Source organism: Glossina fuscipes, unplaced genomic scaffold (genome assembly GCF_014805625.2).
Source record: "Glossina fuscipes isolate IAEA_lab_2018 unplaced genomic scaffold, Yale_Gfus_2 61, whole genome shotgun sequence".
NCBI classification, from domain to species: domain Eukaryota; kingdom Metazoa; phylum Arthropoda; class Insecta; order Diptera; family Glossinidae; genus Glossina; species Glossina fuscipes.
Genome location: NW_023998433.1, coordinates 4,837,019 through 4,855,475, shown reverse-complemented (window position 1 = coordinate 4,855,475; position 18,457 = coordinate 4,837,019). Strand labels below are relative to the sequence as shown.

The 18,457-nt window shown below is 32.7% G+C and overlaps 1 protein-coding gene across 6 annotated transcripts in view; it reads left to right on the top strand.

Annotated features, from left to right (window-relative positions):
- Positions 1-250: 250 nt before the first annotated feature.
- LOC119637759 (protein draper) overlaps positions 251-18,457 on the top strand; it is a 28,919-nt gene continuing 10,712 nt past the window's right edge. For all 6 annotated transcript variants that reach the window (XM_038034012.1, XM_038034014.1, XM_038034011.1 and 3 more), the window contains exon 1: positions 251-295. The gene's annotated coding sequence lies outside the window, so the exon portion shown is untranslated. The remainder of the gene's footprint in view (positions 296-18,457) is intronic.

The window sequence follows — 18,457 nt, the reverse complement described above, 5'->3', positions numbered from 1 at the left end:
CGAGTGTGTTCCGTTAATGACAATAAATGTGCAATTGTTGCCTTAGTCGTTGTCGAAAAAAGTGGTTTTGAAATTAGTCAATTAAAATATAATGATTCTCAAGTAAAGTAAGAAACAAAAACAGGATTAAATGTGCGAAGAAAGCAATATAAAAAAATTTATATAGTTCTATATAAAAGTCTTTTAAAAAACGAAAAAAAGTGCTGCCAAACCCTTAAACAAAAGAAAGTATAATAACAACCATTCAAGAAAAAAAATTTAGTTCACCTGTGTGTGTGTGTGTGCGTATGTGTCAGTAAGTTAATATAATACACGAAGTATATATCTTTTTTAATTTGATTTAACGAAAAATTTCCTGCCTCTCTCTTTCTTTATAATAAAAGAAGAAAAGAAATGGCAAATGTAATTAAATAGTAGACTGAGTTAAAGGCAGCATTGACGAGCGAGTAATTGCCAAAAAAGCGAATGCAGCTGTAGGCTTTGAAAATGCTTAACCATCCACAAAAAATAATTTATATATGTTTATAAAACTTATTTTTTATTGGCGCGTATACATACTCTTATTTATAGTCCTTTTATGTTTTTGCTAGCGTTAGTGGAAAATATATATTTTTAAGTCCAACTCATTTCAAAATTCAGGTTAATTTTTTTATAATTTTTTACATATTTTTTTCTCTTTTTCGCAAGAATATTTTTTTTTATTATTAAATGTTTAAAATCTAATTACAAAAAACTTAAATCTTAGAACCTTAATTCATCGAAATTTAAAAGAGTAACAATGAACAGCATTAATAAGTTATCATATTGTTAGCTTGCTTTTAATTAATTTATGAAGGTATTTATGGTGCTTCTCTCATTTGCTGTTTTCTCTTCTTTGTATTATGTTCGTGTATCTCCCACTGAATTTTCATTGTTGCTTGGTCGTAATAACCACCACTGAATGGTTGAATACACTAATTTTATCAATTCATTCATAAATTAAACAAATAACTTCGAAAAAATGAATAGAATAAAATCAAACCATAATAGCCTTTGTTTTTTCTATGAACTCCCAAACATGCGAATTTTCATTAAAAAGAATTTTACATAAAACGATCAACGCAGTGGAAAATAAATATTAATTAAGATAATTTCGATCCGCATTCCATTACCTTTTAGTGAAATATCAGACTACTTTTCGACGACTTTACATCTTCTTTCTATTACATATAATATTAGCATGAGTTGATTTTTCTATTTATAGAAAAGAAGAAGCAGAAGCAATTTTGTAATCACGAAGAGGGTCCAATCCCTTTTTTAGTCACCATAAAATCTCAATTCAAACCTCATGCTTTAAAAAATAAAACAAATTTTAATTTGCGCTTCGCAAAAAGGCCATTTGCCGCTTGGAATCCTTGTATTAGACTATTAAAGAATGAATATTTCTATGTTAAAGGCCCAAAAGCGTTGAAGAAAAGAGAATATTGCATGACTTTTCAAGTCTAAAGCTAGAAAAAAAATTAAATTTTAGATCAAGAATTTTCAATCAAATCAATGATTTAAAAACAAGAAAATTAAATGTCATACAAATTAAAAACGAAATACATGAAATGCTCTGAAAAAGGAGCTTTCGGAATGTATTACGGCTGGACCCGTTACAACAAGTCTAAAAACGAATAGCTCGGCAGTATATTATATGACTTTTTTTTTTAAAATGACCAATCACTTAGCGGACATTACCTATTTGTGTGACGGTCGGAAGGAACTGAGGAAAAAGAAAGAGATAAACAAATAGTGGCCGCGGCCCAGTGTGTGTCTACCAGATCGATAAATGTTATGCCTTTGCCGACTGAGGACTCACTATGTCTATAACCAAAGAAAACTCTACCGTATTTGAGATTTGAATTCGCTAAGTCGATAGTCAAGGTTCTTATCTATTCGCCTAGACGGATTATATGCTACTGTTTTTGATAGAGTTTTGAAAAGTTTACTAGAAGTTGCTGAGTCTTCGGGAAACGTTTAATGACAAGTGTCGTAGATAGTGGTTGTGGGCTGTTGCAATGAATTGGAAATTGAAAATAAATCTTCCCAAAATATCTTGTTAATCGTTTGAAGAAATGGAGTTATATTAATTTGTTCTACGCATATATTTTCAAATAAATAAATGTAGCTCCGACAAGATTCCTTTTAAGCCTCCTTCCTTTTATGTATAAATGTATGTGATTGTCTGTTCTTTCTTATCTTATATAAGCTATTTATAGTGTATGTCAGGCTTTCTTATGATTTTTTTTATTCTACAGTACTTGCGCATTTGTGAGTGCGTGTGCGCACGGGTATTTGTGTGTTGTTAAGGAATGTATAAAAGAGAATCTTTGTCGCATATCTGTATGCTATGCACACATTACCATATTTAAGTGATTTGATTAAATAAAGTTTTTATTGTAACTTGTTATGGAACTAGTTTAAATATCAACTCAAATTCATAGTGAAAGCAATTTGTACGCCAGTTGAAAAATATTCTATCAAATTCGTACACAATGAGGAACAAAATCAGCGCCACAATTGAAGTTTTAAATGAAACTAGGTTTGAAAAAAAATTAATATATTTTTATAATAAAAAAAAAACTCATCTTAAGCCATCTCCCTGTATATACCTATTATATTAGTTAATATTAAAAATTTATGAAGATATGCATTTCATATTACCTTCTTCACTTTTACAGAGTAAATCACGGCGAATTGAGCCATTAATTGTAAATATGTGAAATCTTTTAATGATGGTATATTAACTGCTTTATCTAATCGAATTGGAGATGCTGCTTCATTATTAAGAATTGCTTGAATATTAAATTGAAGAAGATGAAATAATATTTTTTATTTAGAAATAAAGAAAAATGTTTTTGTCGTAATTTTAAGTAGAGGTTTTGTTATATTAGCAGCAATGACTAAAAGTACTGAAATTCCTTTTTCTTCTTGATTTCCTGTTGCTATAGCAGCTCCAACTCCTGTTTCTGCTTTATTTGATTTTTCTCTAGTTATCGTGGGAGTCTATTTATTCATTCGATTTAATTTAGTATTATTTCATAGATGGGTGGGCAACTTTTTATTATTAATGTCAGGTTCAACAATGCGTACAGCAGGATTGGGAGGTAATTATGAATTTGATTTAAAAAAGATAACTGCTTTATTTGCTTTAAGACAATTATAATGTATTAATAACAAGAGCTTTATCTATAGGTTATATAAAATTATCTTTTCTTCATTTATGAACTCGTTCGTAATTTAGTGCTCAACGATGGTGTGTAATTAAAAGTAAAGAGAATTGAAAACAAAGAATTTCAAATTCACTGAAGCAAAATAAATAAATTTAATAAGAAAGTGTTAAATATATTCCATTGCAGATTCCGAAAGCGATTAAAAATATATAGTTGGAAAGAAGAATGCATGAAAAGTTATACTGTTTCGTTTTTTTTTAACAAGAGGAGTGACAGTGGCGTTTTTGTCGACATTCTCACTTCAATTTTTTTTTGTTTATGCACTTATATTTTTTTAGCGATTTTCTATTTGGAAGGTTTGCTTTCAAGTTTAGTCTGTGGCAATAATTTTGTACATCGGTGCGTACGTATCAAAAAAGAATGCGTTCGAGTACAGCATAATTTTTTATTCCAATTTTTTTTTTTTTTTTTATGTGGGAAACTTTAAATTTAAGGAGCGTGTACAAATATTACATCTAGATAACGAACGGTTAATATCAATCGCTTGTAGTTGCTTTTCCGCTGCCACATATGTAATAGGTGCGTGCATTAATTTTGATAAGCGTCTTCTACAGAGAAAAATGAGAAAGAAATGGGAGATACCAATGTACACAGCGATTGAACTTTCTCTAGCTAAAATATTATTATTATTATTATTATTTTAATTTTAGACTAATGAATTGAATTCTTAGACTCAAAAAAGACATTGAGCACTAGCAACACAGGCTATCGGCTAAAATAATAGTCTTCAATTTAGTGTTATTGATTTATTCAGCGTATGCCGACGCTAATTATGAAACGCTCAAAATTTCATTTCCGACATTCACGACATTTGTTGTTTGGTTTGAAGAGGTTTGTTACCGAAGCCCATCAAACACTTTTAGAGGCTGCTCCATCAACATGCCCACTTGTTGAATTTGGTTTCAACGGTTTAAAAGTGGTGACACGATCCGACCACTTGTTGCAAGAGTTGTCAAGGATACACTGTTACACCTCGAATAGAAAGTTCTGCCACGCCCAGCGTACTCACCAGACAAGGCGCCTTCTGAACGCTACTTGCTCAGATCGACACAGCATGGCTTAGTTAGCGCGCGGCTGTTCTCGTTAAGTGAGAAAATGAGTCCTTGATTGGATTGCTGCCAAACCAATATAAGTTCGTTCGACACGAAGTCGCAATGTTGGTAGAAATATGGTAAAATGTTGTAGAAATTGATGGAAAATATTTTGATTAGTATATATTGTACTAATTTTTCTCAATAAATGCTTTTTCCAAGTGAAAAAATTCTCAAAATTAACGCAAGCACCTAATATATAATAAAGATGTACACTAAATTAAATTTGATTATTAGTGCTGATATTTTTCAGAAAGTATTGATTGAGATCATTGAAGTACACAAAGCTCATTTGTGTTTTGAGAATTCTCAATACGTCTCGCTAGTTTATTTCCTCTTGCAAGTCAAATATTCGTTGTAAAACCGCCAAAAAAATATGTGCTACGCAACTCGTAAACTAGAAAAACATATTCTGATATATGTTTCGATGTGTAAACAGATTTCTTTATAATATTTTGCATATTATTTATTTGGCAGCTCTGCACGCGCTGTGTCCGCACTGTTTTACTTTATGTGAAGAAATTTTGCAATTTCTTTTTTAACCTCTAATTAATTATAAAAGTATAAAAGTATTTAAATTAATTGAATTATATTGAACTTTCCGTCGACATATCCACTTTGGTTTTTCCGATCAACACATGCTCTCCTCAATAAGCCTCTTTCTTGTTCTTTTACTGCGTGTTTATAGTATTTCTCTCGACTTGCTCTTTATTTGCTGTGTCTTTACTAGTGTGAAGTTAACGTCTAATTTGAGAGATCGTTTTTGTGTGCGTGGCAATCTTTTTTATTTTTTTCTTTTTTGACGTTCTCCTCCTTGTTTCTTACTTTGTGATATGGAGTGTTTTTTATATAGTATCCAACAAAAATGGGCCCCGAATCTAAACGATTCATTACGTTTTGGCTATACGAACGTGTTTGTCATGTAAAGTGTGTCAGTATCAATGGCTGTGCTGCACCTGCAGCACAGGATCCTATGAAGGGTTTACGTATTTCTCCATTTCAGTATGTACTGCTACGAATCTCTTTATTTGCTATGTTTTCAAGGCTTTTTCTAGTGGCTTCCGCGCGAATGTCGTATATACTGATTCTAGCAAAGCTTTTGACTTAGTTAACCATAATTTATGGGTCTTCACACTCAAGGCCTCTAACTTTCCTTTCTACTTGCAGAAGTGGGTAAGTTCGTATCCGCATTACGGATGATTCAGGGTTCTGTTAAACTTCATCACCTCAGATGAATTTTTCGTGAAGTCCAGCGTCCCTCAAGGCAGCCACTTAGAACCCCTTTTATTTAATTTATATATTAATGATCTCTCTTTATTTAAAGGTAGGTCCGCGCTTGGCTTCATTAAGAGATGGCGTAAAGAATTGAAGTGTCCTTATATTACGGAAAGACTATACATGTGCTTAGTTAGACCAATACTTGAGTATACCTTTATTGTGTGGCCTCCTTCCTACAAGTGTTATGTACATTCAACTGAATTCGTTCAAAAGCCATTCTTGCTGTTTGTCCTTAGGAATTTGGGCTGGGACCCAGGAAAATAGGTTGCTTCTGTTATCGTTACAGTCACTTGAGAAACGTAGGTTTATTCTTGGTGTTCCCTTCTTCATTAAGTTGGTACAATCAATTCGCCCACATTATTTGGTGAGATAAACTTCAATGTACCTAATCGCTTCTGTACGCACGTTACCTTCATTAAGCTTAGTCAATGTAAATATACTTGTGAGCTGTTTATTCCGTTCAGAGTTGTTTGCAGAAACCTAAAGGATGTCTATCACATAATCTCAATATCGGACTCTTTAAAGTCTACCGAAACAGCTATGCTTAATACGCGTGATTTTCCTATGTCGTATTTAAATTCACTTGCAATCTTAACGTCTCACTATAATTCGAAAATTAACCAGTGTTGTTTGCTGTTATCGAATGACAAGCTTTTGTATGTATGCAATGGCTTATGGCTTCACTTGCAACTTCAATCTTCACTGGTTGTAGATGTGCCTCTGTGCTAGTTTTGTACATGCTTTTTCTCTTTCCTAATTATTTGTATATGAATTATTACTTATATTATTTTTTTCTGTCTTTACCTCTCCTTACGTGCTTTATGCTAGTTTTTAATATTAATTTGTCTAAGATTTACTTCTAAGAATCAATTGAATTCCACTGTTAGCTTATTTTAGTTGAGTTTCATGTGTAAGTAAATAAATAAATAAATAAATATGTTGGCTTGAAATTTGAAATTTTGGAAAAAGAATTGTAATTTTCGAAAGCAATTAATTATTCAATGTTGTTTACTAATCGTAGAACATGTTGTTGCTAGATTTCATTCTATTTATATATATATACATATAAAAACATTTGAAATTCAAGTTTTTAACACATGTTTATGTGCATATTCTCGACTATCTATTTGTACGCGCAAGTCTAAAATTGAAAGATTGCGAAGTCAAATAAAATATGTGCAGGAGATAGAAAAATTTGCTAAACGACAAAGGTGCACATGGTTGACAAAATTGTTATTCGTTAGTTGATGTTTTCACAATGTTATTATAAGGCAGGTTTGTTCGACAAGTGGCACGCAGCCTATATGACGCATAAGGAAATCGAAAACTACAAATCGTTGATGGCGATTAGCTCACACTAATATATAAAGAAAATCTTGTAAGATATATTCTTAGTTTTATCTGCGTTTCGCGCCGGAGACTATTTTTTCACTGAGTATTTAGAATATTTCAAGGTGGTATGTAAACTGTGCATCTGTGTGACGGTTAATCATCTCTCTTATAACTTTGCATGTTTTAGGTTTTTTTTCTATTGCGGTCTTGGCTGTATTATGATTAGTTTCGTTATTTTCAAAGCTGATCTATGACCATCAAGGAGAATTGATATCGATCCCAATGCTAATCAACATTATATCATCTTATGGGAACTCGGTGTATTTCTAGGTATCGCAAACTGAACTTTGGGGTTAAGTGTATTTCATACAGCGGTAACACCAAATTTACCTCACCGTTCAATTTCATGGGATTCTGATTTCAAGCTCAAAAACTCTGCATAACGTAGCAAATATCTTTGGATGTTATATATTGGTTATATATATGTAAGCTCTTTTTTTCTACGGCACGCCTACTTTGCTTTTACCGAAACCCGAATCGTCTTAATCGTAAAAAGAAAAATGTGGGAATCTTGAATTTCGCGCAAACACTCCCTGATTGATTAGGAATATGTTCATTCACATATATGCCCACTATCTAGAGGAAAACTAAACCAACTGCGAAAACCTCCTTTATAACTTTCGATCTTGTAAATATGTTTTTTAATAACTTTACTTAAATGGTCGCTAGAATCACCTCTATGTTCGGTGTAAAAATGGTCTTGATCGATTTATTACTACGTCTAAAACTAACGATAAAACTTTCCTACTCTCTATTTATTTTCCAATTTTTTCTAACACATATTGGACTAGACTTTATTGTGAACTATGGTCGTGTTAGTAAGCCGGTCGGAATCATTACTTGAATTGAACGTGAAACTGGTCCTAATAAGCATCTGGATCATATGTCTTCGAAAATATTTTCATCGGATCGAAAGTTATACACAATAATGTGAAAAAATTCATTTCTAATCTCATTGCGAATGGATGGAGATAATACTAATTCGCATTAGAATAAGTTGGAACTAAACTGGGGAATGAAAATCTCCAAACGTTAAATTGACAGGTTTTGGCAAAAATAGGTGTATGCAAAACATCGGTAAATCTGGTGTTAAAATCCTTATTTTTCTGTATGGTCCAGTAAAATTAAATGTTTGTGCAATTTTTAATTTTAGATACCGTATCCTTTGTGGATATATTTACCTAATGATTTGATTTATAAAAATTCATGTGTCAGCGACAAAATGATAATAATAATGTCTTATTTAGAAATTGATAAAAATCTATCTTAAAATATAATCTTTATAAACTTGCCATCGAAGCATTAGAGTGTGCCAGATTTATGTTCTCGTTTGCAACATCCAAAACTGTATACAGTATAATGCAACGATTAATAAGTTAGGGGATCGGTACTTAGATATTTCTAGCAAAAAATTTGTATTATTTTTAAAACGTGCTATCAATCAAGCGACTCCTGTCAAAATCGCATTTGATTTTTTCAGAAGGTCTAGTGGTGACGCTGCCTTTGCATTTGTGAAAACAATAGGATAATCCGAATTTCGTGTGTATTGACTAAACATTTCTTTTTAATGGGAAACTACTAGCTACTTTTTTCTGTCGAGCTATTATGTATTATAAATCAATTAAATAAAAATTTGCTTAGTATACAAATTCGAATGGATTTACGCATTTCGAAGTCGCGCCTTCAGGCTCGCTTATAGCCATCAAAAATTCAAATAAAACGTAATAAGTAGATATGGCATAATAATTAGCAGTCGTTTATTGTCAACTTCAAAAAGTCCAACCATTTTATCGCATTTTCAAATATTTATGAATACAAATTTAGGATCAAATTTAACGCTCTACACAAAACAAAAAGTTTCATCGTCATATATCTTTTATTATACCCATTCTAGGTGGCTATTTATTTTGTCAAAACGTTTGCAACATCCAGAAGAAAGATTTGAAGAGCAATATTCAATACTGAATTTATGTAAACACGTCCGTCCGTCCGTCCGTCCGTCCGTCGTCACAAACTCTCTCCTTTTACAAAAATAAAGTTGTTGGCTTCAGCGTCTTACACGCACTCAAACGTTTTACACGCAGTCAAATCAAATCTAAACTGGCAGTACCTCTGTTCTCTAAGAATAAAAAAATTAGTTTTTTGTTCACTGCTCGCAAATTACAGCAAACAAACCTACAAAAATTAAAACGTATATTCCATAGGCGATGCCCTACTGCCCGTACAAAAATGGAGAAAATTAGCCCTATCTACCCAATATTATAGCACATCAACTTTTCCTTTTTTTTCGATACCTTTATAACGCCCCGAAGCAAGCTTCAAAAATCCCATAAAGTATGTGCACCCTTGACATGAGCATCACATTCAGAATGCACCTAAGCATGTTCATCTGGTCGTCTGTCCACCTGTCCGTCCGCCCAACCATGTCGTATCTGTTCTCCTGTTCGTAAAAATGAAGAAATCGCTTATTAATTTGCAAAACAATTTGAAAATGGATACAAAGGACACGCCTGCAATACAATAAAAACTGAGAACACCTTTTCCTTCCGTGTTTCTTGCTCTTACTCGTAAACTACAAAAGATACACGACATAAATTTCAACTTTTATTATACAAAAATGGAAAAAATAGACAACGCCCTCCGAATACATTAAGGTGTGGAAATTTTGAATTTTTTGCTCCTGTTTCGTCTCTTTTAGAGTAACGACGATAGGTAAGCATGATTTAATCGTAGCCTTATGTCTTTTTGCTTTGAATTTTCACAAATTTGAGAGCACTGCTAGTAGACACGCAATAAGGCTTTAAAATTTTACACTAAGCAAGAATATGCAAAGGCGAAAATCTCTTTTGAACAAACGGAATGATAAATTTTCATATGATAAATAGGATAATTTGAATAAAAATGATTTTTGGTTTTTTCATCATAGTGTTAAGTGCCTCCACATTCTCTCTCTCACTCTCTCTCTGTGCGGGTGATTTGCGCTTCGAAGAGTTTCTTTTTTTTTATTTACATTCAAATGATTTGTAATTTTTAGAATTCTTTTCTATGTAAATGTACGTTTGTTTGCCTTTTATGCGGTTTTTTACGTAAGTTGTAATTTATTAAACTCTGAAGTGCAAGCATTTCATTCATTACTTTTACGAGTAAATATTTTTTCAGTATTGTACGTAAATATGTATGAAATCGTAATAATTTCATCTTTACGCTTCAAACCGCAAATGGATGCTAAAGTGGTTAAATATATATATAATATAATATATATATATAGTATAATATTAGGACTATTCACTAATTTTGATTATCGACTTCTACAGGTAAAATTGAGAAAGTAACGCAAATTACCACTTTACACAAAAGTTAAATTTGAAGGTTTTACTCTTTCTTAAAATAACAGTTTTCCATATAGTATTATTGATTTATTCAGTGTATGCCGACGCTAATCGCATAGAGCGCTCAAAATTACATTTCCAACCTTCATTACTTTTCTTGTTTAATTTGAAGAAATTTGCTGCCGAAGCCCACCAAACACGTTCAGAAGCTTATGCTGATACTGCTCCATCATATCCCGATTGTTGGATTTGGTTGCAACGGTTTAAAATTTGTGACAGAAACTGACTGAAAATGCCATTTTTTAACCACTTGTTGCAAGAGTTGCCAAGTAAACACTTACAGCTTGAGTAGGAAGTTCTGCCGCGCTCAGCGTGCTCACCAGATGTGGCGCCTTCTGAATATCAGTTGTTTAGATCGACACAGCATGGCTTGGCTGCCACGCAGCTTCACAATATTTGAAAAAGTGCTAAAATGAATCGATAATTAGATCGCTGGCAAACCATTTGACACGCTATTGCCACGTTATCAGAAAGATCGGTAAAAATTGTGGAAAATGATGGAAAATATTTCGATTAATATACATTGTATCAGTTTTCCTCATCAAATGCCTTTTACAAGTGAAAAAATAATCGAAATTAACTGAAGGTCCTAGTGTATAAATGGTCTAACACAACCAAGCAAGTGTCTTTCTGTATACGTATAACGTATGCGTCTGCATAAAGATTGCATACTTGTAATGTTGTTCTATGATATTTTTATATATTTTATTTCATTTTTTTTTTTTTTAAATCATATTTGGTATGTGTGATAGTTAGTATTGATACATCTAGGTATTAATTCGGTACTATTTAAATGTGTGTTCGTGTTATTCTCGTTTACGTGCAAATTAAGAAAAAAGTGTATTGATATTAAACTCTAATGTCTGCTGCTATACCATAATCGACAATTTTAACAACTGTACCTAGATCTATTAAACGCAATGTTTATTAATATTTCGTTTTCCCCTCATTTTTACCATGTATGTGTTTTTAACCCCACCGCAAAATAGTTGAATTAAACTAGATTTGCTTTTGTATTTACTTAGCCTACAAATTTACATCAGAGAGCTCATAAAAGTACATATGTCTTCTTGACAAGTGTATGGTTCGGACTCGAAATCCGACTTCGTCTGTTTCGGCAGTTTAGGGAAACATTCGTAAGGCTCTCGCAACAATACAGGTTTCAAGGTATATAGTTCACACCATAACAAGGAACAAGCTGCCCCGTTAAAGTAGTATACCGAAGGTTGCCGGTTATATATCGTCTTAGCGCGCTGAGGCAGATGTGCGGATTCCAAACAGTGTCGGAGGACGCCGCCTTTTTTGATCGCATGCACCATGCCAATCGATATTTTGCATATGAAATGAGGCGCATGGGAAAGAATAACAAAAAAAAAAGATGGTCGTCCATTTTTGTCCCAAACATAACGCGATGGACCAAAAGGGCACATAGGGAGGTAAACTATTATCTCGCTCAGTTCCTGACTGATCGTGTCTACTTCCGGAACTACCTGTATAGAAACACTGTTACAGCTCGAATAGGAAGTTCTGCCGCGCCCAGCGTATTCACCAGACATGGCACCTTTTGGTTACCACTTGTTCAAAACGATGCCGAATGGCTTGGCTGGCATACAATTTCGAAATGCTGAAGAAGTGCGAAAATGGGTGGATGGTTGGAGCACTGTCAAAGCAATATCGTTCTTTTGATACGGGCTCACTACGTTGCCAAAAATATGGGGAAAAGTTTACGAAAATAATGGAAAATCTTTTGATTAATTTGTACCAATTTTTCTTCATAAATTTTCGCAAAATACTCAAAATATTTGCAAGCTCTTAATATATAAAGCTTTCATTTAACAAACTTAGCACATTTTTGCAAAACGTATAGAAATATCCTTTATAAATATATTTTCTTTATGTATGTTACATATTTAGTATATAATTTTTTTTGTTTTATAAACAAATATTATTATGCATAAGATTTCATTTTGTTATTGTTTTTAAAATTTTTATCTCACTCTGTACCACTTGTGCTACAAAGGTATATTAAGTTTGTACGAATGTATGCTACATCCAGAAAGACTTGAGATGAGTCCACCTTTTATTATGCCCAGGAATTCGTCTGTGCGACTGTTCATCTTGCCGTCTTATGTTCAACCACCTACAGGTAACAATTTTTAAGATTTTCGCCGAAATTTAGTACACCGACGTATTTTGGTCCAAAGACGAAACCGATTAAAAACTGTTTAAATTGAACAAATTTTTGGACCACTTCGTACATAACGTCTTATTTGGAAATGTCGTAATGAAAGTATTAAAACAAATGGTGAAGAGCATTTAATGGTGATCCGTATCCCATTATAGTCTTGTTACTTATCTTTTCATTACAGTAACAGGCAACTACTTAAATGAATATGAATCATATTTTTCCATAAATTAGACTACAAATGAATTTGGTTTGAATAAATCTCTCAGTAAAATGTTCTCTCCTTTTGCCTTCAGTTTTATTTTAGGACTAAAAAAATTAAACAAGAAATTTTTTTTTCTTTTATGATATAATAAATACAGTTATGGAGAATGAGTCAATCAGCTCTTCCCTCATTAGCTAAGTGCAGGCTCTGCATAGTGGAATTATGTTTATGTACATGTTTGGAGATAGTTTGATAAAGCTTAATGTGCTGAAGTGTTTTCTATATCAAATGATGAGATTATTGCCGAAGTTGATGTTTGACAAGAGTCTTGATAAATCTTTCCGTTGGAAAGATCTTGAAATGTTAGAGAAGCGTTAAACTGATCATATTGTGCTTGAAAAACTTGATGAATAAAATCGAAGTTTGTTAAAAAAAAAAAAGAAACTAATGTATTGTTATCACTTAGTCCCAGCAATTACTGCTACAATGAATTACTATAAAAATGTTTTTGGAAGTAATTCCATTATATAAATACACCAAATATAAAGCATGTACGTAAGGGTGTGTGTAAACATTATATACAATAAACGCAGCAAATACGTTCTCTTAATCCCACGAACATTTTCAATGTAAACAAATGAGGAAGAGAGAGGCAACAATAAAGAAAGATAGAAAGCATTTCCGTTTTATCATCGACCAGCATGTCATTATTATCAATACAAATCTATGTTGGCGTTCGCATGTGTATATATATATATATATATATATATATATACAGGCATATATATATATATACAGGCATGCACTCATCGATACGATTCACAGCTTTATGTTTTCATAGGCGTACGTATACACACTCATACAATTATCCCAACATTACTCTAGTAATATGGTTGTGTATTAATGAAATTCGTACAGAGTAATCATAAAACTCAAGAAGTGCTATCATATATGGGCATGACTAAAAAAGAAGGAAAAACAACCGTTCAAGTTGCTCCTTGATGAGCTTTGAAGCGTTCATCAGAGATTTGAGCGTATTTTATAAATTTGTTGTCGCTATTGTGTAGTAGTTGGCGTGGGCGAATGCGTGTGTACCCTTACTTGCAAGAGTAAAGAGCGTAATAATTGTTTTATCCAAATCGACTTCAACATAAGACTTAAATATGAAGTAAAATAATAATGTGCGTACGTGTCTATTTATTTTATTATTATTCGTCGGGGAATAATAGAAAGATTATTATTAGAAGTTCTGTTAATATTTGAAAATAAATTTTGCATTGGAATTGCTTGGCAAGAATTTTATACGACGAAATAAAGATTAGGTGCTTGCAAAAACGTTGATCACTTTTTCACTTGAAAAAGCATTTATTGTGGACAATAGATACAATATATATTAATCAAATTCATTTCCATCATTTTCTACGGCACTTTACAACATTTCTTGCAACATGGCGATATCATGATGAAAGAACTTATATTGGCTTGCTCGCGATCCACTCCCCGACTCATTTTCTCAACTCTTCAACTTTGCAGGCCCGCGTGCCAGCCAATCCGTGTTGCACCGATCTGAACAAGTGCTAATTAGAAGGCACCATGCCTGATAAGTACGCTGAATGTGGCACAATTTCCCATTCGAGCTGCAGCAGTGTATCCTGGATAACTCTTGTAATAATTGGCTACAAAATGGCATTTTCAGTCAATTCGTGTCGTCATTTCTTAACCGTTGAAGCCAAAACCGACAACTGGCATAGCAGCATCACCATAAGCCCTTTAAAGTGTTTGATGAGCTTCGTTGGTAGATTTTTTCAAAAAAACATCAAAAGTAATGAATTTGGAAGAAGAATTTTGAACGCTCCTTGATTGGCATCGGCGTATGCTGGATGAATCAATAATAATAAATGGAAAACTGTTATTTTATGTAGAGTAAGGTCAAAACTATCGAACTCAACTGTCATGTAAAGTGGTATTTCCCATTTCTTTATCATTTTTACCTATAGAAGTCATTGACCAAAATTTTTGCAAACACCTAATATATGAAAAATTAATTTGACGCCTTCAGATAAGCGAAGGCACAGGAAAAATATGCTTTTCGTTTGGAGAAAATGTTGGATATGAATGATCTTCAAAATAGATGTATAAAAATCTTATATAGGATTATCTTATATAATGAATACATTTTGCATCCACTGAAAACACTTATTTCAGCAATTTGTTCGCAATGTATATCCACGTCTCTATTCTAATCTATCTAACTCAGAGTCACGTATGATGTCATATAAAAATGTGGAAAGTTTTCTATCATTTTTTTACCAAACTCAGTACGACAAGCAAATCAATCAGCAAAGGAGGCGGCTATGAAACGTCGTCTTTATTCACTAAAGAGAAGAATTTTCATTATTCCTAAATTCTTTGAATTTATGATTGTTTTATCTTTGCATTTCCTTTGTCTATTGACCGCTCTAATATGTCTATATTTGATAGCAGATCAGATCTACTTCCATTGACAAATATCAATGAAATTTTCATTCCATAGATTGTTATGCTAAGGATATAAAATGTGTATGCTGTCTTAGACGCACTTCTCGATAATGCACTTTGAATGAAGTGCAGTTATTTAGAGATTGTTGTCCTTCAAAATTTTCAAAATGTCTCTTACGCATCTTACATGTGCAAAGTTGTATGCATAAATTTTTATATGAATCATCAACCAAAAAACTTCATATAGTAGATACCTTCATACGATCGATTGAACCCCTTTCCATTTATAATTATTATTTTGCTTTTTATTGAGAGACCGAACTGATTTAATGGAGTTTATTAAAAATACAACTTTATAGTGAAAGAAAGAGGGTTACGAATTTATTATTTTACTCATGATTTTTTAAAGTTTGACTTTGTCATATCCATTTTTCGTTTCATTGTGATTGACCCAAACTTTTAGTATCCTAGCAGTTATTAAACACTTAGAAAACTAATTGGCAATTGATATGTAATATTTATACCTTCCACCGCCTGTTATAAGCAATATATAAAGCTTCTGCGGATGCTCTGTAGCCTCACCTTCCCTTGTACCGGTTGGTTTTAAATAGTCTTCTGAATTTGGCCTAATCCACGGATCGCAATTTTGAAGACATTTTGATTAAATTTGTTCAGTATAATTTTTTGCTCGAGGATGAGTCCTGTTGAAAACAGACTAGATACTATTACCTTTACAACTACTCCCATTATTTTGCAAATGTCGTTGCAAAATAAAAATTTGAACAAAAACTGTTAACTAATAGTATATCTGCATGCTAAATTTGGATAGTATAAAAATAAGTTTTGACCTCATGTGACCATCCTTATAAAAAGTAAGTTTTAACACCGCAAAATGATCTAATTTTTAATATATTATAGTGGAAATTTTGGTCCATAAGACATGAATTTGTCAGACGTAGATTTGTTTTTTTGACCTTAGTCTGGCATAGAGGATTTAATGAAAAGTAACCTTTACATAGCAACAGAAATTAATTTAATCATTTCAATATTTATATGTATTCAGAAAACAGTACGAAGCCCTTCAAGAGCCAATTTAGTGCATTGAAGCGACTACAGGTAACACAGTACAATTTGCACTGGCTCGTTAAAGTTTAAATTCCAAACTAGATACAATAATATTCTAAACTTCATCATAACACTATAAAAGTTCAATAAGCACAAAGGCAGTGTATAAGCTGCTTATCTCTTGTATTAATCAATAAATACACTTATCCAATAACATAAACTACCTTTATAAAAAAAAATTAAGAATTACCGCTGACACTTCACAATTTAAAAATCTATATCTATCTATAGAATTCGACATAAGCAATTTGGCTTCCAAACCATAGAAAATAATTTTGAGAATAAGATTAAAATTATTCAGCACTAAGCCCCGTTATGGTAGCATTCTTTCTTTTTCTTTTGATTTATTTATTTATTTATTATTATTTTTTTTTTTTTTTGAGAATCGCAAACAGACCCTAGTTAACTGCTTACCAAATACTCTTACAATCGAATATATAAGGAAATACAGCCCCCGTAATATAAGCGAATAACATATTATCCACTATATAACTTTGGTAATGCACCTAAATAGCTTAATCTGGAAGGTGTTATCATAGTGCGAAAAAATGCGTAAGTCCAGTGATAAATGGTTCCAGCGTCGCGCTACACATATCAAAAAGATCTATTAAAACACCTACATCTAATCAAAACTGTAGAGACCTATAGATTCCTAGTGGCGTTCATAAAAACAAATTCAGAGCATAGATTGGGAAGCAGGCCACATTTGACTGCTGCAGACTACGCCATAATGAGAATATTGCGAAAGTACATCTCAAGAACTACTTAACATACTTAGACACATGCTCCCTGCCACGTCAAAACCATATACATAGCGTACCATAAAATTTACAATTTTTTAAAAAGTTACCAGCAGAACCAGGAATTTAGTCCACTGCGGTAAATAGGTACTATTGGAATAAATAGCTCGTAAAGTACCCGCAACTTTCTCATGCATGAATTCAATATGGTTTTCAAAGGTAAGATTATTATCAATATATATATCTAAGCACTTATATATGTCAACAATTTCAATATAGGTTGCACCAAGAAGAACCGAACCCATTTGCGTTCCCAAAAAGCATAGCCTTAGATTTCGCCGCATTAAAAATAGGGAATTAAGCACCTTTCCAAAAGTTGTCATAGACTGTCATTGATAATCTGTTACGGTTACCAAGGGCGTCATGTGAGAACCTTTCACCTTACTTCTAATAGTACCGGCTAAGTTTATTTATAGACTCGTGGTGCTATGCCCCGGACGAAACGCATATTGGGACGGTGAAATAAGTCTTAGCACAGCAGAAAAAATCTGATCTTTGAGAATATGTTCTACAATTTTGGAAATAGCCGGAAAAATTGAAATAGATCTCAAATCATCAATAGAATGGACAGTTTTAGCTTAAGTTATAGGCACAACACGCACTTTCTTTCAATTCAAGGGGAAAACCGACTGAACCAATACAGAATTAACATGGAACATTATCAATTTAACAATATACGGAAAAATAAATCTACAATTTCTACATACTTATTGCGTATGATGAAGTATGATAAAATCTTCTTCCAGAAAATTAAATACGCTAAATTTGGACCACATAAGCTCACGGGGTGGACCCGCTCTGATATAAGGAAAAGTCATTTAACACACCACTTAATCTCCAGTCTAACGAATACATGACAACCATATTGGCAGACTCTTGATTTCTGGATAATACCAATCCTCCGTAAGCACAGTCTCAATTACTAATCAATTATTTACAAATTGAGTAGAATTCTCGAGTGTAATATCAGTTATAATCTTGGATAAGATTTTGAATGGTCTTCAGTTAGCGCTTTGCTCATAAACCCGTCGAAATATAAGTCTTCTCCCCAATTAAATACCCTCATTGGCGAGTCCAAAAAGAGATTGTTGACCTACATAAGTGCCTGGATATATTTGTTGATCATCATCTTATCTTTGACAAACAATTGAGTTCATCTATGGAAAAGTAGTGACTACATTGCGCTCAATTTAATCCAATAGTACTTATCTGCCGGAATTAGTCAAACGTAGATAATTTGTGACCTGAAAGTGGTAGCTG